The 18,160-nt window shown below is 49.7% G+C and overlaps 1 protein-coding gene across 1 annotated transcript in view; it reads left to right on the plus strand.

The window, feature by feature from the left end:
• CIBAR1 (CBY1 interacting BAR domain containing 1) overlaps window positions 1–18,160 on the plus strand; it is a 956,902-nt gene that overhangs the window by 542,610 nt on the left and 396,132 nt on the right. The window lies entirely within an intron of this gene.

An 18,160-nucleotide genomic window follows, 5' to 3' on the forward strand; every position in this document is an offset into this window, starting at 1 on the left:
GAGGTTGTCTTGTTTCTCAGTTAACTCACAGTACATCTGAGCTCTGCCAGATCTCTCACTGCGGTATTGGTCCTGTCTTCGACAGTAGATATTCTGCCTTCGGCCTCATCCAGCCGTTGCCATACTTATCCAGGCGGACTTGCATGTGGTCCACCTTGCATGTCAAGGTGTCCATTTTGCTGTCTTATGATTAAATACTGGTTTGTACCTGTCCGAGCATCTCTTTAATGTTACAGAGCACCTCGCTTAAGTCTTGACATTGTGGCTTGTCAGGTTCCCACCCGAGGGCCCTCCGCGATTCTGTATCATTTGGGCGGCATAGTCGTTCCAAAATGTAATTTAGACTATTGCTTGCTCGATTTCTGTGCATTAGATATGGTGCAGACCACCAGCCCCGAGCATACCGATGTGTTGGGATATGGGATCACCTCTCCTGCTCCCAGTTAATCTGTGTCACTGCTTTCCCTCTCATCTAGATGATCTTGGGCCCCCGGTTTACCAACACCCCTCTGGAGTGAAGTTGAGTCCACTGTGAGGGCTCATGATTTTTAATCCGGGTCCACTGGCCGCGCTTTGACACTAGTGGGCGGTGTGATCTGTTTCCTGTGGTGCCCCCTGTCAGCAGTTTACTCAGGGAGGTGCGACCACGTCGCAGATTGTCAGCGATGTCGTGGGGCGGGGTGCTGCTGTCCCCGGCGGTTGTCGCCTTTCGCTCCTCAGCTTGCTCCTGCACCCTGTTCCCCGCGTCTACAGGGTTCACCCTGTGTATGGCACCTCTGATCTGCACTTTCCACGTATCTGTGTCGTGCTGTATTGTGTCGAACCACTTATGTCACTAACCTCTCTGTCCACGAGTGGATTGGCAGCTGGGATTCCACCCTTAAAAGAGAGCAGTGATTATGCAGGATTATGGTCACTGCGCTAGCCACAGCGCTAATGTGGTCCGTCTAATGATCCCCTGCAGTTGTTTTAGTTTCCCTCCTAGTAGCCCTCCTCTGTGTTGAGAGCCGGTGTCTGGTGTGTCACAAAACGCATGGGTTCGGGGGGTAGGAGGGGATTGCAGGCTCTGGGGGTCATTCCGAGGTTGGAGGTAATGGAAAAATAATGCCGGTAAAGGATTACCGGCATCGCATACGCCTCCGGCCTATTTGGACCTGAGACACACCGCTATTAGCAGAACCGTAATTAACGGTGCCTCTAATAGCGGCATGGGCACGGCACGCGGCCCATCATACCGGCAATACCGGCATGTCCTAAATCCGAGGAAATCACAAGGTAGGCCGACAAGCAAATACCGGCATCATGAAGGCGCTAATAGGCGATACCGGCATGCTGGTAATACCGGCATCGTGAACCAACCATAAAATTCCATTTGCAGTGTTCCCAACTGCCACAGGTGCACACAATCTGCACAGGTGGAGGCAATGGAGTCTGGCCCAGTACAAAATGAGCACACCCACACACCACACCCCCTCCCACACCAAGACGATTCCAATCGTAGTAGCAATACTGGAGCTGGAGGACATGCTTGCATTGCCACACCAACAACAACAGCTGGCACCACAGAGGAGACGCAGGAGGAGAAGGAGGGTGAGACAGGCCCAGCATGCCCCACCAGTGCAGCCAGCGTTACCACGCAAGCAGCCCCTAATCCCTCTCATCAGAGCCAGTCCTTTCAACCTAACCCCTGAGCAGATCCACACCCTGTACCATCTGGACCGTGACACCATCACCACCATCGTGGACATGATACACAACGACATTGTCAGCCTCATTGAAATACGCAGCGCCATCCCCCCTCTACTGAATGTAGTGTCTGTGCTCCACTTCCTTGCCACAGGCACCTACCAGCACACAGTGGGGCACATTCAAGGCATATCACAACCCTTATTTTATCGCATTCTGAACCAAGTGCTGGATGCCCTCCTCAAGCACACAAGGGACTACATATCCCTACCACGGACTCCGCAGGAGATTTTTGATACAAAAGTTGGCTTCCATGCACTGGCAGGCATGCCAAATTGTGTAGGGGCCCTCGACTGGTTTACCGCAACCGTAAGCAATACCACTCCATCAATGTGCAGATGGTATGCGACGCCAGCAAGATCACACATTTCTGTGCCCGATATCCTGGATCAACTCATAACTATGGTTCTGTGGAACTCTACGCTTCATGGAGCGACATGCTGGACGACGTGCCTGGCTGCTTGGTAAGTTGCATGACTGGCACATGGCATTGACATGGGGGGAGAGATGCACACACCACCATGCTGTCAATGTTGATGTGACTGCACGATGTGCACATCACTGAACACTGTGCCCCAAAGCATCACAAACGGTACATGACACCCAAATCCCATAGGAATGAAGTACGTTCGAAACCTATCACTAACATTAAACCACCCCACATCCCACAACACATGCACCACTCATCAGCAGACCTCACCCTCCGTAACGCCATCCAGCAACATGCAGTGCATATGCACTATGTTGCTGTCTCCAGCAAATCACCACACAGGACAAGCATCCCTGGGAGTGCATTGAACTGAACCAACAAGGGAATCCACTGTTTGTCACAGGGCCGCCACACCCACAGGAATGCTGCATGTCACCATGTGAAAAATCGGCGCTGAATGCCTAACATTGCAGAGACTACTGCCAACGCTCCCAGTAAGTAAATCTCACACAACACATCACAAATTTGACACGAACAGAGCTGTATGCGTACACGATGCATGTGCAACAAAACGGCAGTGCACACCATGTATCATCTTGAAGATGCAACCCACACCATTAGTCCATGGCACAGGACGCATTGAGGGCCTGAAAATGGCATGCATACAACCAGGGATATGTGCATGTGACCAACGATAATCTGCAGGCATGTGTGACTAGTAGACCTGTCTATCATGATTCGACTGACATGTACATTTGGTTGCCTCCCATACAGGTGACAGTGGCTATCCCTTGAAGCCGTGGCTCCTCACCCCTGTCTGAAACCCACAGAACAGGCATGAGGAGGACTACAATCGTTCCCACACCCGTACCCGTGTGGTCATTGAGCAGACCTTTGGTCTGTTGAAGGCACGATTTTGCTGCCTTAGCCGGTCATGTGGGGCACTCCTCTACAGGCATGAGAAGGTGGCCAAGATCATCATGGCATGTGTCATGCTGCACAATATGTCTATCCGCCGGAACGTGCCCCTGCCCCCTAACATTGAACTGCTACCACCTGGTGATGAAGAAGATGTGGCTGGACCTCATCGTGGTGCCGATGCACAGGAGGGACGTGCTGTGTGTCAGTCAGTGATTGCACAATATTTCTGACACACATGGCTGCAGAGGGTGCATGATAGTTGGACAGAGGGCACTGGGTGTGGGGGTACATGTACACTATGCACTGTAAATGAATAAATGACACATGTGCAATGATGAATGTCCACTCAAGTATTTCTTTTAACACAGCGGGTGTATTGAATTTTACAATAACTAAAGTGCACTAACCCTCCACCACCCTCACCCCTGTCCCCTTCCCCCCACGACTCCCCCACACACCCTCACCCCCTCCCCGCACAACGCCCCCACACATGTCCCAACAAGTGTCTAATGTCTTCATCAGGCTGGCCAGTCTACATTTTTGCACTCCCTGGACCTAGTGGCGGCATGTCCGGCCGGCGCAGGGTGCGTGATGACCTGCGGAGTGGGCTGGTCTGGGTTGAGCTTGATGACAATGGCGTGGCCGCCTGCTCAAACTGGGGTGCCGGACGTTCTGCCTTCATGGCATCGGCAATGCGGCTGAAGACCTGCCGGAGGGTGGATACCTCCTTGCACAGTCGGATAGTATTGTCTGCAATAATGTTGCCCAGGGAGGCGGTGTTGTCAGTAACTGTCTTGCCCAGAGAGGCAATGTTTTCCCGCCACTCCTGCCTTGCCTGGGCATTGTCATCCACGAACTGACGCACAAGGGCAGTCAGCTCCTCATGGCGCTGCGGCCTTGCTGGTACACCCGTGGAGGGTGCTTGTGTGTCATGGTGGACTTGGATGGGCGCCAATATGGGGCTCATGGCCCCTTGGGAAAACCCCCTCCCACCCCGCAGACTGCTCCGGGGTGGTGGTGTGGTCTGACTTCAAAGATGTGATCTGGGGGGATGGTGCAGGACTTGGTGTGCAGGGCTGTTCTGAGGATTCGTCCTCCATAGGCACCCACACCTCGTCCTGTGCCTCCTCGTCCTGTGCCTCCTCCTCAGCCAGGGGTGCTGTGGCTGCCACCTCCCCAACCAAACTGGACTCTGCCAAGTGTGGCGCCTCGGGTGTCTCGTGTGGCATTGCGACAGGTGTTGGCGCTTCCGTCTCAGCGGCCCTTGACAGCACCGGTGCCCTGGCAACTTGAGGTGGTTTAATTGGTGGTGCACTGCGGGCCTTGGGTTGGCCCTTTGAGGTGGAAGGCCTGTTGGCCTCATCCCGGGCCATCTCACGGGGTGTGGTTTGCTGTGGGGGTGAGTCCTGCGCTTCACTGTCATGGTCTGAGCCTGTGGGGGTTGACGAGAGGGACGGCATGAGTGATGGTTTGATAGGCATCATGCATACATTTGTACAATTAATCATCTACACAATCGAGGGTAATAGGCATTTGAGTTTGGATGATCACGTTGCTTGCTACATGGGTAGGTGATGCAGGCATATGTCGGTCACTCATGTTGGGGCAGACGTATGGTATGTGACATGCATATTTGTTGGGGCCTGCATGCAGTGTGACTTATGCCATTTACATCTTTGTGTGGTATGTGTCATGTACGGCATTGCCTTGCTGCAGGCAACTGCTTGTGTCTGTGCTGCGTCCGACAACTTTGCTGGGAATGTGTGTGTGTTGGGCCATGGCTTGCCTCTTTGGACAGACATATTGGTGGACTTTCATCAGACTCTGCATTACAGTGTTTTCTTAGGACACCCACCTCCATCTGCCGATGTGGCGCCACACTCCATGTCTACGACACCTTCTATGCCCTCCATGCCAATCAGGCTAGCACAGATGTCCTCCCATCGGGCCAGCTTTATGGGGGAGCTAGCTCCTCTGCCAGTTGCCATTGCCTGTTTGCAGAGAGTATGTTGCGTACTCGCAGCCGCAACTCGTCCCACCGCTTGCTGCAGTCCTTGATAGTGCGGGGGGTGTTGCCGACCGCGCTTACTTTCTGTGCCACAAGTGCCCAGATCTCCTTTTTCCGTATTATGGCCTCCCTCTTCATGCTCTGTGCAAACACGACATCTGCATGTTCTTGCAGGGTGTCAGCTAGCATGCTCAGCTCATCCTCATTGAAGCGCTCCTTGCGCTGGCGGGATGCGCCCTTTTTAACAGCCTTAGGCATTGTGGTGTGTTAGAGGATGAGTTTACACGAACAGCAGTATCCAACAGGTCCTGTGCTGAGGATGGCAATGGATTGTGTTTTTAAAGATGGCCGCCATGCTCCTTCCCGTTCCTATGCGATGACGCTACTTCCGGTTCCGCTTATTTACGGTGACCGTTATTAGCGGTGACCGCTAATGCCGCATTGGTTCATGCCGGTAGTGCAATCTGCGCTATATTTGATGCCACTAAGGCCCTTTTTCGGGCCTTTTACGGCATGGCGGTAATGCCCTTACCGGCATGGCGCAAAGCGTGTGCCCGCGAAGTCATAATTGCCCTCTATTAGCGGGCTTGTGACTACGCAAACACGCTATTTGCACCATGCCGGTAAGGACAGTTACTTACCTCCAACCTCGGAATGACCCCCTCTGTGTCCTTCTCAGCGGAAACAGCAGCTGTTTTCCTTCGTGTGCCTAAGGGAGCCCCATCTTTGTATGATGTTCTTTTCCGACCATGGCGGGAAACGCGACCAATGCCTCCCGATCTGGGGCACTATGGATAATGAGGCACTTTGTGTTCAGGACTCACCCCACACGCCCAAGTCCCCACTGCATCTCGGGATCGTTCCGCTCAGACTGCTGCCGCTATGCCAGTCTGCTGTCCCTCACCACAGATACCTTCTAACGCCCCCCGCTTCGCTTCCCAGGCAGCTCAGGTTTCCAAACTCGGTCCAAGTGTGATGTAGAGGCTGGCAGAGCTCCCGAGCACTCTGCAGCTACTGGCAGCTTAAATGAGGCATGATACATTCCGGATACGTTTGGGTTAGGTGGGAGCTTACGGGTCGCAGTCGTTTTGACTGGGCTCTTTAGAGGCCCCCACTTTGTTCTCAACTACTTCTATCTTACTGCCAAATTGATTTACACTGCTAAAGACTATCTATTCTACTATGTAATGCTTTCAAGTTTGTGCGTCAGACCTCGCTTGATCAGACCCTCCCTTCTCCAGCATGGGGTTTGGCATGGATTCACATGCTCATGAATGTTCCCTGTCGTCAGGCCGGGAATCCTCAGTAAAAGAAACAGTTTCACTTTCACTTGCAAACTGTTTTTCACCTCTAAACCAATCACTGTACTCTGGGTCATACTGCCCCCAGCCAATGACGGTCCTCTCCCTAAGCCCCTCCTCTGGCAGCCATCGTCAGATTTTTACTGCACGTTTCATAGTTGGGAGGCCTCTAGTTTTGCTGCGTGAGCTACTTGTACGTTTTTCTTTTTTCGACAGATTTTATTTTCTATTTTAGCCTGTGTGCTCTTCTCTCCATCTACCGACAGCAGGGATTTGTTTGTCAGTGAATTTCAAGTGCCCCTCAAGGGCGAGGATCGTTGAAGTTTCTTTGAAGTTTTCAGAAGGCCATTGGGCCTACTCTGCACCTCTGGCCATTGCAGAGGAGAAGGAAGGTCCTGTTAGGGAGAATTCTCTGTTTAGGCTGAATTTCCCTACCTAGTGAGTCCCCCAGCAGCTTTGCTGGATTTCTGGGGTTTCTTTTTTTTCTCCTGCCAAGAGTGAGACTCTTTTACCCTCACTCTTGGACATGTTGAACTGTGTTATCTTGGACAAACCTTGTGTTGAATGGGCTATGGGGTCTTTTACTCCATAGGGCCTCATGTATTTTTGTGATGTGGGTTACACAGCACCCTCTGTGCCGTGACCCAGGGGTGTCCTAGGGACTCCCCAACATAGACTCCATACCCTGGGACTGACTACTGTCTCCCAGGGCATGTAAAGTCACCAAAGACTTTGCTAGTCTTGAATCCTGAACAGAACCAGTACAAACCATCATATTGTGGACGTACTGGCTGGGGCAATTCGATTGCCCCAGGGTCTGTTAGTCGAGGGGGCACGTCTCCGTCCCCCCTGATCGAGTTTTGGCTGGTGGCAGTGGAAACTACGTTTTATATTCGACCGCGAATATTTTCCTATGGGATTTCCCACTGTTTTAGGCTAACACATTTAATTAATTATTTACGGTAGCCTTAAACATACCGCCGGTTTATATATTTATTTTTATAACTCCGGTTGGGACTTTTTGCCAAAACTTGATTCTAAAATGGCGTTGGTGTTCGCCTCTGTAACTCTGACCCAAAGTGGAGCCCTTTGTTCCACTTTTGGCGGGCTTCTCCACAGAAGCCCTCCAAAGTGGTGCCACTCTGTCTGGGGTACTTAGGAGGGGTGGAGGGGGATTTAGGCACCCTGGACTGAGTTACCTTGGTAACTCAAGTCGCACTCCGTCCTGATTGGCCCAAGTGGTGAGCCGCCCGGCTCACCACTTAGCATGTTTGAGTGACAGCTAGGCTGGGTGAATGGGGGCTTGCTGCATAAAAGCAGGGCTTTGGGGACTGGAACTTCAGAAGTCGCCACAGGACCAAGAATCCGACGAGGGAAGAGCTGAGCCGACCTGCTTCGACGACACCACCCGGTGGAGCCCTGCGGAACCGTCTCACCACTTTTCCCGACGACCGAGGAGAACTCTTAACAGAGGGGCTCCTTCCCTTGACTGGTGGGGACAACCAGTTTTCGCCTTCTTTTCGCTCCTGGAGGTATCTCGTGGCCGCCTTGCCAGTGCCAAGCACCCCGGCAACCGGAATCCCCACCACCTTTTACCCCAACCACGAAAGTCGGTACAACCCTTCAACCGGAGGACTCCGCGGCTGGTTTCTTCCCGGGCAGTGCAACGACCCTCTTCTTCTGCTCTTCAGCGAGAACTTCTTCTCCCCTGACCGACGTCGAGCCCTGCTGCCACTGCCTGGAACAACTGCCACCGCTGGAGGATCCTTTCCGCTTAAGGTACCGTGTTCCGCCTGGCTTCCCTTGCTACCGACTGTACGGGGTAGATTTAGCCCCCGGCTTTCGAACCTGGGAGTGCCTGGGACACCCTGGCTAAACTTTCTAAGCCACTCTACACTCTTTTTAACTCTTTGCAAGACTTTGAATCCCTAATAACAGTGTGATCTTGGGCACACTTTCGCTCCGGCTGCTCTAAGAGTGGGCCCTGCCTAGTGACGTTTGCTCACCTGTGACTTTGTGCTTCTTTGAGCCTATTGCAAGTGTTCTGGATCTTAGAGTGGTGTGTTTAACCCATTTCTGTGTCTTTTTACCCCTTTTCTCAACCTACTAGAGTGTCATCTAACGTTAAGCGCTCACCTCTGTTTTAATTATGTGGTGTTAACTTAGAGTTGTCTAGATAGGAGTAAGGGTTGGAACTGCTCTCATCATAACTGTGTTTGAAGTGTTTTTACTATCCTTTGCTAGAGTGTTTTCAACTTATGTGTGTTTTATAAATAAATAACTATATACTTTTGAAACCAAGCTCTGGTCAGTGTTTGCTTGTGCTATTGTGTCTGGAGACATATTGTGTATACTTTGCATACTGCCTAACTCTTCTTGAGGGAGGTCTGACTGCTCAGCCACAGCTACCAGGTAAATCTGGGTGGTGCGGACTGCTACCAAGTGGGTTTACTGCTATACCTGTAGTCTTAAATCTTTTGCAGTGTTCCCCAAGGGAACTGCACAGGTTTCTGCCTAACACTGGTGTACAGCGGTGGGATTTGTATTGAGTATACATTTTATTGTGCTTTAGATACCTTAGTGCAACTAACCACAAAGCTTAGCACTGTAAAAGTAAAACCTCTAACATGTCAGTTATAGAAAGCTATAGTCAAGAGTCCCTTGCAGCCAAAACTGCTGATTGTTTAAGAGTGCTCTGTAAACATAAGGATCTCCTGACTAAGGGCAAGAAAATGGAGCTGATTGAAAGATTGTTAGCTAACCAAAGTCTGGGTGATGGTTCAGAGGAACCTACCACTCCAGCAACTGTAGATGACAGTGTTGAAGTTAACATGGAGCAAAATGTTGATGATTCTGAGGAAGAGTCAGAAGAGGAGGGTGAGGCTGTTGTAACTGTTCCCCCTAGGCCTCTGCCTGCTCTACCTGCTGTACCTACTGGACCTTTACCAGGTCCCACATTTAGTCCTCAGTACTTTGAACTGGAGAAAATGAAGCTAGAATTGGAGTATAAGAAACTTAATGCTCAAACTGACAAAGAACTAAGGCTAAGGGAAATGGAGCTCAAGTATGACTTAGAAATGAAGAAATTATCTGTTGAGAATGTTTCTCTCTCTGGCTCCTCTAGAAGTTCCAGTCCTAAAAGACCCCGGATGCCTAAAGAATTGGTTGGTATGTATGAGCCTAAGTTGGATGTGTTGGATTGGTTGTCTCTGTTTGAATATAATCATGGGCTCCAGAACATCACAGGAAATGACTTACTCACCTGGTTGTTCTCTAGGCTCCCCCCTGTTGCAACTGATGTGGTAATGGAGATGGGGGAGGAGGATAGGAAGGACTATGAATGTGTGAAACTAGCTTTGATAGCTAGGTTTGGGAAGACCCCTTCCCAGTATCTTAAGAGGTTTAGGAACCTCAAAAAGCATGATGGTACCCCTTGGGCTACCTGGGTGAGTGAATGTTTGAAAAACTTAGAGGGATGGATTAAGGGTTACAAAGTGAACACTTATGAGGGGATGAGAAATCTCTTTATGTTGGAGTCAATTTATGATGCCTGCTCTCCTGAGCTCAGACAGCACTTGGCTGATTCACAGGAATTAGATCCTAGGAAGCTAGCTAAGGCTGCTGACTTGTGGGTTGCCAACAGGGCCACCCACAAGGATTCTGGGGTAACTCAGAAGAAGGATGGGGAGAAACAGCCTAAAAAGGACTCCAAAGAGAATTCTAATAATTCCTATCCCAAAGAGGGCCCCAAACCACAAAATAACCAGGGTAAGCCACAGGGGAAACCTAGTCAGGCTACTGTACCTTCTGGCCACAAGCCAGAAGGAGGTCAGAACAAGCCACCCTTCCAGAGAGCATTTGGACAATGCTATGTCTGTCAGGGTACTGACCATATCAAAGGAGATCCCAAGTGCAAGGGTAAACCTGCAGGGATCAGCACAGTCTCCTTAGCCTTCACTCCTGAGGATGAAGTACAGATGGCTAGTGCCCACTTTGAACTCTTTGCTGAAGAACCCTTGGGTCTTCAAGCAACGGTAAACTTAGAGCCTATGGGTCTGGTTAGTCCCCAGAATAGGGTTGTGTATAACTCCCTACCTGTTAACTCTAAGGTGTATTATGTGGACAGTGTTCTTGTCAATGGCCAGGATACTCCTGCCAGGAGAGACACTGGGGCCAGCAGAACAGTAGTGGATGAAAGCTTCTTTCAACCTGAGGATGTGGCCAAAGCACCCAAAGGTCCCACTAAGATGTCTGGAGGCCCTGTCCAAATGGTTCCTATTCTACCAGCCCTCATTCAATGTAACAACATGACAGTAAGGATTCCTGTCAGTGTTCAGGCTCAGGTACCTGGGAAGGTCCTGTTAGGGAATGACCTAAGAACTCTAGGAGTAGTGTCACATACCCCCAGGCCTCCCAGTATGGAGAAGCAGAACTTAACCAAATTGGCTAGAAAGGCTACCTTGAAGGACCCTTCTAAGCCTGTGGGACCCTCTACTGAGAACCCCACTACAAGCCCTGGTGTTAGTAAGTTGACCTCTAACCCAGGCACCTTTCAGGATAGTATGCTAGGAACATGGAAGCCCCAACCAAGCTCCATCATTGTTCCCCTAGTCTCAGAGTCTCTGACTCCCCCTGCTTCTGAGGAAGAGGTGGATAGACCAACTAGGCCCCTATCTGGACCTGAGAGAACTGGTAATTCTCAGTGCTGGTGGAAAACCAGAAAAGAAAAGTCTAAGGCCAAAAACCTTCAGACTGTTGGACCTTCTACTGAAGACCCCAACTCAAATCCTAATATTAGGGGGGAAACTCCTAAAATAGGTAAGGGTAGATCTAAGAGGAAGGGGAAGCAGGTACATTGCCTAACCCCAACCCCTCCAACCAAGAGGCCTAAGACCCAACCTGCTCCCACAAGAGAGGTGGTGAGGAACCTTGGAGGCCCCTCTAGATCTAAGGGAATCCTTTATAAGGACCCCTTCAAAAAGCCTAACATAGGTTCAGAAGTTGTACCAACTTCTGAGGGACTGGTCAACCAGATCCCCTATAACAAAAAGACTGATGTTCCTCAAAGGGTTTGTAGGTCCTTTAGCTTGCAAAAGAAAACCTTTGAGTTCTCCCTTAAGCATAGGTCAAGATGTCACCATCAAAATGCTGATGGACTCTCTAGGATGTATATCATCGACTAGAGGTATGAGGTTCATCCAGGAGTGGATTAAATCCTCCTGTCCCTTAGTCTGGGGGGGGCGAGTGTTAGGGAGAATTCTCTGTTTAGGCTGAATTTCCCTACCTAGTGAGTCCCCCAGCAGCTTTGCTGGATTTCTGGGGTTTCTTTTTTTTCTCCTGCCAAGAGTGAGACTCTTTTACCCTCACTCTTGGACATGTTGAACTGTGTTATCTTGGACAAACCTTGTGTTGAATGGGCTATGGGGTCTTTTACTCCATAGGGCCTCATGTATTTTTGTGATGTGGGTTACACAGCACCCTCTGTGCCGTGACCCAGGGGTGTCCTAGGGACTCCCCAACATAGACTCCATACCCTGGGACTGACTACTGTCTCCCAGGGCATGTAAAGTCACCAAAGACTTTGCTAGTCTTGAATCCTGAACAGAACCAGTACAAACCATCATATTGTGGACGTACTGGCTGGGGCAATTCGATTGCCCCAGGGTCTGTTAGTCGAGGGGGCACGTCTCCGTCCCCCCTGATCGAGTTTTGGCTGGTGGCAGTGGAAACTACGTTTTATATTCGACCGCGAATATTTTCCTATGGGATTTCCCACTGTTTTAGGCTAACACATTTAATTAATTATTTACGGTAGCCTTAAACATACCGCCGGTTTATATATTTATTTTTATAACTCCGGTTGGGACTTTTTGCCAAAACTTGATTCTAAAATGGCGTTGGTGTTCGCCTCTGTAACTCTGACCCAAAGTGGAGCCCTTTGTTCCACTTTTGGCGGGCTTCTCCACAGAAGCCCTCCAAAGTGGTGCCACTCTGTCTGGGGTACTTAGGAGGGGTGGAGGGGGATTTAGGCACCCTGGACTGAGTTACCTTGGTAACTCAAGTCGCACTCCGTCCTGATTGGCCCAAGTGGTGAGCCGCCCGGCTCACCACTTAGCATGTTTGAGTGACAGCTAGGCTGGGTGAATGGGGGCTTGCTGCATAAAAGCAGGGCTTTGGGGACTGGAACTTCAGAAGTCGCCACAGGACCAAGAATCCGACGAGGGAAGAGCTGAGCCGACCTGCTTCGACGAAACCACCCGGTGGAGCCCTGCGGAACCGTCTCACCACTTTTCCCGACGACCGAGGAGAACTCTTAACAGAGGGGCTCCTTCCCTTGACTGGTGGGGACAACCAGTTTTCGCCTTCTTTTCGCTCCTGGAGGTATCTCGTGGCCGCCTTGCCAGTGCCAAGCACCCCGGCAACCGGAATCCCCACCACCTTTTACCCCAACCACGAAAGTCGGTACAACCCTTCAACCGGAGGACTCCGCGGCTGGTTTCTTCCCGGGCAGTGCAACGACCCTCTTCTTCTGCTCTTCAGCGAGAACTTCTTCTCCCCTGACCGACGTCGAGCCCTGCTGCCACTGCCTGGAACAACTGCCACCGCTGGAGGATCCTTTCCGCTTAAGGTACCGTGTTCCGCCTGGCTTCCCTTGCTACCGACTGTACGGGGTAGATTTAGCCCCCGGCTTTCGAACCTGGGAGTGCCTGGGACACCCTGGCTAAACTTTCTAAGCCACTCTACACTCTTTTTAACTCTTTGCAAGACTTTGAATCCCTAATAACAGTGTGATCTTGGGCACACTTTCGCTCCGGCTGCTCTAAGAGTGGGCCCTGCCTAGTGACGTTTGCTCACCTGTGACTTTGTGCTTCTTTGAGCCTATTGCAAGTGTTCTGGATCTTAGAGTGGTGTGTTTAACCCATTTCTGTGTCTTTTTACCCCTTTTCTCAACCTACTAGAGTGTCATCTAACGTTAAGCGCTCACCTCTGTTTTAATTATGTGGTGTTAACTTAGAGTTGTATAGATAGGAGTAAGGGTTGGAACTGCTCTCATCATAACTGTGTTTGAAGTGTTTTTACTATCCTTTGCTAGAGTGTTTTCAACTTATGTGTGTTTTATAAATAAATAACTATATACTTTTGAAACCAAGCTCTGGTCAGTGTTTGCTTGTGCTATTGTGTCTGGAGACATATTGTGTATACTTTGCATACTGCCTAACTCTTCTTGAGGGAGGTCTGACTGCTCAGCCACAGCTACCAGGTAAATCTGGGTGGTGCGGACTGCTACCAAGTGGGTTTACTGCTATACCTGTAGTCTTAAATCTTTTGCAGTGTTCCCCAAGGGAACTGCACAGGTTTCTGCCTAACAGGTCCCTTTTCAGGCTCTGCACCAGATGCTGTTAAAGACTCCAATCAAGCGGTCCCACTAAGTCAGTGCCTTGTCTGGGATTGCTCAAGGGAAGCCCTTATTTAGATATATTTTTATGTCCAGTTCGTGTACTCTGGATGACAACCCTTGTATAACACCCCTCTCTTAGAATCCCCCTGACCCCACTGAGCCAAGAAGTAAGTTTGTTTTGCAAATTTAAAAGGTTTATTTGAGAATTAAACAATATATATATATCGCACTTTTATAATTAATAATTGATATCACACTTAGACATTTGACAGTGAGTGATCAACAATGGATGAGGTGATACTAGCACACTGGGTAATTACTTAGGAGTAGTATAGAGGATAAGGTAGCTGAGAATGCTTTATATGGTACAAGGAAATGCAAGGTGGAAAAGAAGCAAAACAGGAATAAACTTGATATGATTTCAGCAAAACATAATATAATCACTTTTCCCCTTTTGGCAATTCACCCCCCCTCTATGCAATGTAAGGAGGTGGAAGTGACACACACAGTTCTTCAGGAACACAATCACAGTACAATCCCAATTCAGTTCACCCCTAGCAAGCTTAGATCAACAGGGATGAATTTAAACACAGGCAAAGTACTTTAAAGGTGGTATGCAAAGAAGTGAAAAATATTCTAAAATGATTTTAATTCCCTCTAGAGGTTCAGGGTGGGTGACAGCTACTTTGTATTAGTTCAGAATCACTTTAGCAATGCTCTATGAATGATTGTCAGGTGGCAAATGAATTTCAGCAAAGGAAAGCAAGGAACTGCTATTTTGCCAAGTGAAGAAACTGAGCCAAATCGCAATTTGCGGCTATTTTTCCGAGTGTTTTTCGAGCTTGATTGCGGAAAAAGTATAATGAATAGAAAGTCCTCCCAATTTCGTTCCTAGGACAAGCGGTTCGGGAGATGCGGACGATTTCGTGAAGGTAGATTCTCAAAAGAAAAGTCAAGCTCTGAATGACAGATGACAGTTTTCAGGTTTGAGATCACAGAAGGAACACAAGATTTCTAGGATGCAGTTCTCAATAGGTTAAAATAGTTTGAATTAGATTGTTTTAAACTAAGAGATTGGGTTTTGCACAGTTCTGGCGGTACTCGCATTATATTTTGGACGGGAATGCAACTTCGCCACGGATTGGGTCAGGATTGGACTGCGGTTCCCTTGCCACGGAAGTCTCTGCCTGGTTCTGCTCACAGCCATCTGGGTCAGCTCTGCTAGCGGCACTGCACATCGGTCTGGATCTCTGGTTCTGGCAAAAGTTCTTGGCACTACACGGCGGTCTGGTCTCTGGTTCCGGGTACAGCTCTGCTTTCTGGGGCTTTAGGCCAGAATCAAACAGCTCAGCCCGGCTGTTTTACTCTGATGTGCTCCTTGGAAGTCTGGGGTGAATCAGTTTGCAAAGGATTTTGAGGCCCGCTAACAAATTCTGAAGTCTGAATTCAAAGTTCTGGTCTCTGTCTGGATTTGAAGTCTAAGTGCTGGATCTGGTGTCTTCTGGTAAAACTCTCCGCAAGAAATCAGCTTGAAGTGGGAAGTGAATGTCCCTACCTGTCCTGCACAGTCTCCTTTTATGTGTTTAGAAAGTGGGAGGGTCGGCTCATCTTCTATGACCAACCCTCTCAACTTATCATTGGCCAGTTCCTCCTCTCTCCCTTGATTGGGGGAACTGGGTTGTGAGTCAGAGTGATGAGGTAGGTTTATGGTCCGAGGATCCTCCCCTTGTCAAATTGCACACAAATCTATTTCTGATGCAAATACATGTTTATCTATGTACCATTTTTCTAATAATATACGTCCAGTTAACATATTTTCTGTAGCACCAAACCATCCGATCCCTGTCTTTGTAAGATGTCCTGTCCACTTCTGACAGAAATCTGCCTTTTTCATCCAGATAACGACCACTAAACCTTTCCAGATTTTACACAAATGTGCACCAGGGATATGGGTTTCAGATGATAAAGTGTCAGATTTTTAACATGCATACATTTGGAGTAACAACCTTTTTTCCGCTACTATCCCCAAGAACATACCACAGGGTCCTAACACCTCTTAAAATGTGCACAGAAAAATCACAAGAATGATGATGTTATTTATATAATTTTTACAAGTCCGCACTATGAATTATCCATTTTTTTTAATTATGCTCTGGCCCCAAAGGGGTGTGGTTTTCCAAAGCACATGGTGGAATTTCTGGTTTATCCACTTCCCCCAAGCTCAGCTGGCTCACAGATGCAGTGCCCCTTCCCGATTCCTTCCAAGAGGAAGCCATTTACGACCCCCCTAATTTAACATTTGCCTGGGCCAAGGACAGTGCTTTGTTTAGTTTCCTGTAGTCCCCAGGTGCTCCTCCCCTAATTCAATCAGAGAGGTGTCATCTCCTTTTGGCAGGGGCAGCAGAATGCAGCCAGGCCTGGGAAGAGTGGCTGAGCAAGTTTCACTCCTGTCGGGGTTAGTTGCCGGGAAGAATTCACTCACTTCAAGCCAGGCTTCAGCTAAATGTCACTTTGGTACCTAGTTTTCTACATTCAAATCAAACTGACAATTTTTACACATGCAGCTAGAACGCTGATTCTAAGTTCAAACTATGACATTTCAACAGTTGCAAACTATGTGACACTCAACAGTAGGTCACTCATTTATTTTAAACATTTAGATTTTAGTGTCTTTCAGTCCAATTTCACTTCAGCTGCTGACATCCACAGCTCAGCCAGTTTTGTTATAAACATTGTTTTGGGCTCTTTCTCTTTCCAGATTTTGTATGCACACAAGTCTGCCTTCTGCCAAATGTCTGCTGGTGTTCATTAAGATTTTTGAATATCTTGCAATGTTTAAAATAGGCATTTTTAGCTTGCATTTCAGAGAAACAAAGGTGATTTCAAAGAGCTTTTTTTTTTTTAGCCACTGGCACTGCTGTTTTTCCTTTGGCACACATTTCACTCATGGCACTCCTGGCCCCTCACGCTCGCACTGGTGGGTGGCAGGTCAGGGGACCATTTTGCTGTGCGCAAAACTGCACGGTTCTCCAGGATTCTGGCGTAAATGTGGGCTTTTCTGCCGTTTTGGATTTCATAAGCCCACAGCACCAAGTGTTGCAGCATAATAACTTGAACGTGGGCCAAGACACCCAACAATGCGAGCTACGGAGCGTGTTTGTAGAGGACAAACCCCTCCAATGCCTCTACTGTCTTCACCCAGACCACAAGGAAGGAGAGTGCGAGATCTGCCTCGGCTTCTACAAGAAAACGATGAAGAACTGACACAGTAGACTGGCGGCGTGGCTGAGCGCCGAGGCCTCTGCCCTGTGCCCCGAGCAGGGTCATGCCTCACCCAGGACCGGCTGGTCCAAAGAGCGGGCTTCTAAATCCTTTGAGGGCGCCCCATCCGTGGGGGCCCAAACAAGGCCACGCACCGCAAGTCCAGCTCCACAGGGGTCGCCACGCAAGCGGATCCCACGATTGCCAGGGCGCGATCAACCTCACCATCCACCTCCATTACCGGCCAGCGATCGCCTAACTAAGCTGCGGGAGAAGCCTGAGAAGCCAAGGGCTGAGGAAAAAGCGGACAACCTGTCCAAGAAGGCCCAGACAGCACAGGAGAAGTTACCATCAACGATTGAGCTGGTAGCGGCGGCTCTCATGAAGGCAAAAGGCGCTGACCCTGAAGGTAACCTCTATTGTGCCTAAGGTGTCCCTGCCTCTAAGACGGGAAGCCTCCACTATGACTGTGGCAAGGCTTGCTGGCACACCGGAGAAGAGGAGGCCATCTCTGAGCCCGGCCTGACCACTCGCGGTCCAAAAAGGGGATGACTAGGAAGTCCCAGGACAGCCCCATGCAGTGCCCCAGGCCATGGAAGTTTTGTCCATGGACGACGAGGACCAGTAGCCCGTATACCTGGTCCACGAAGATGTGGATGATGATGGCGACCAAAGGTGCAGGGCGTAACCACTACAGCCGCGCCAGTTCCGCCAAGCGATGTATCAAAGTGTGGCTGAAATCCCCGACCAGCCACCGGCTAAGAAGAGGAAGCGTCATCCGATGCCCCGTTTCAGCCTCCACATCCGCGTCGGGTGCCCCCCCCCCCTCTCGTGGACCAGGATAGAGGGACGGACACAGCAACGGCCGACAGTGCCGATATTGTCACAGCAGCCGGATCTCTGCAGCTGAGTGTCCCCACCGGATGAGGTGGGGTCTTTCCATTCTGCGGTCTCCACAGCTTCCGAACTTTTCCAGCTTACACCCAAGGAGACCAAGAAGGAGGGTTTCCTTTACCAGAGGCACGGGGCAAAAAGGAAGACCATCATTGCGGTACCCCTGCTGGACAATGTGTGGGAGGAGGGTCTGGCTCTCT

This window comes from Ambystoma mexicanum, chromosome 5q (assembly GCF_040938575.1).
Source record: "Ambystoma mexicanum isolate Mex_15411 chromosome 5q, UKY_AmexF1_1, whole genome shotgun sequence".
Lineage (NCBI taxonomy): Eukaryota > Metazoa > Chordata > Amphibia > Caudata > Ambystomatidae > Ambystoma > Ambystoma mexicanum.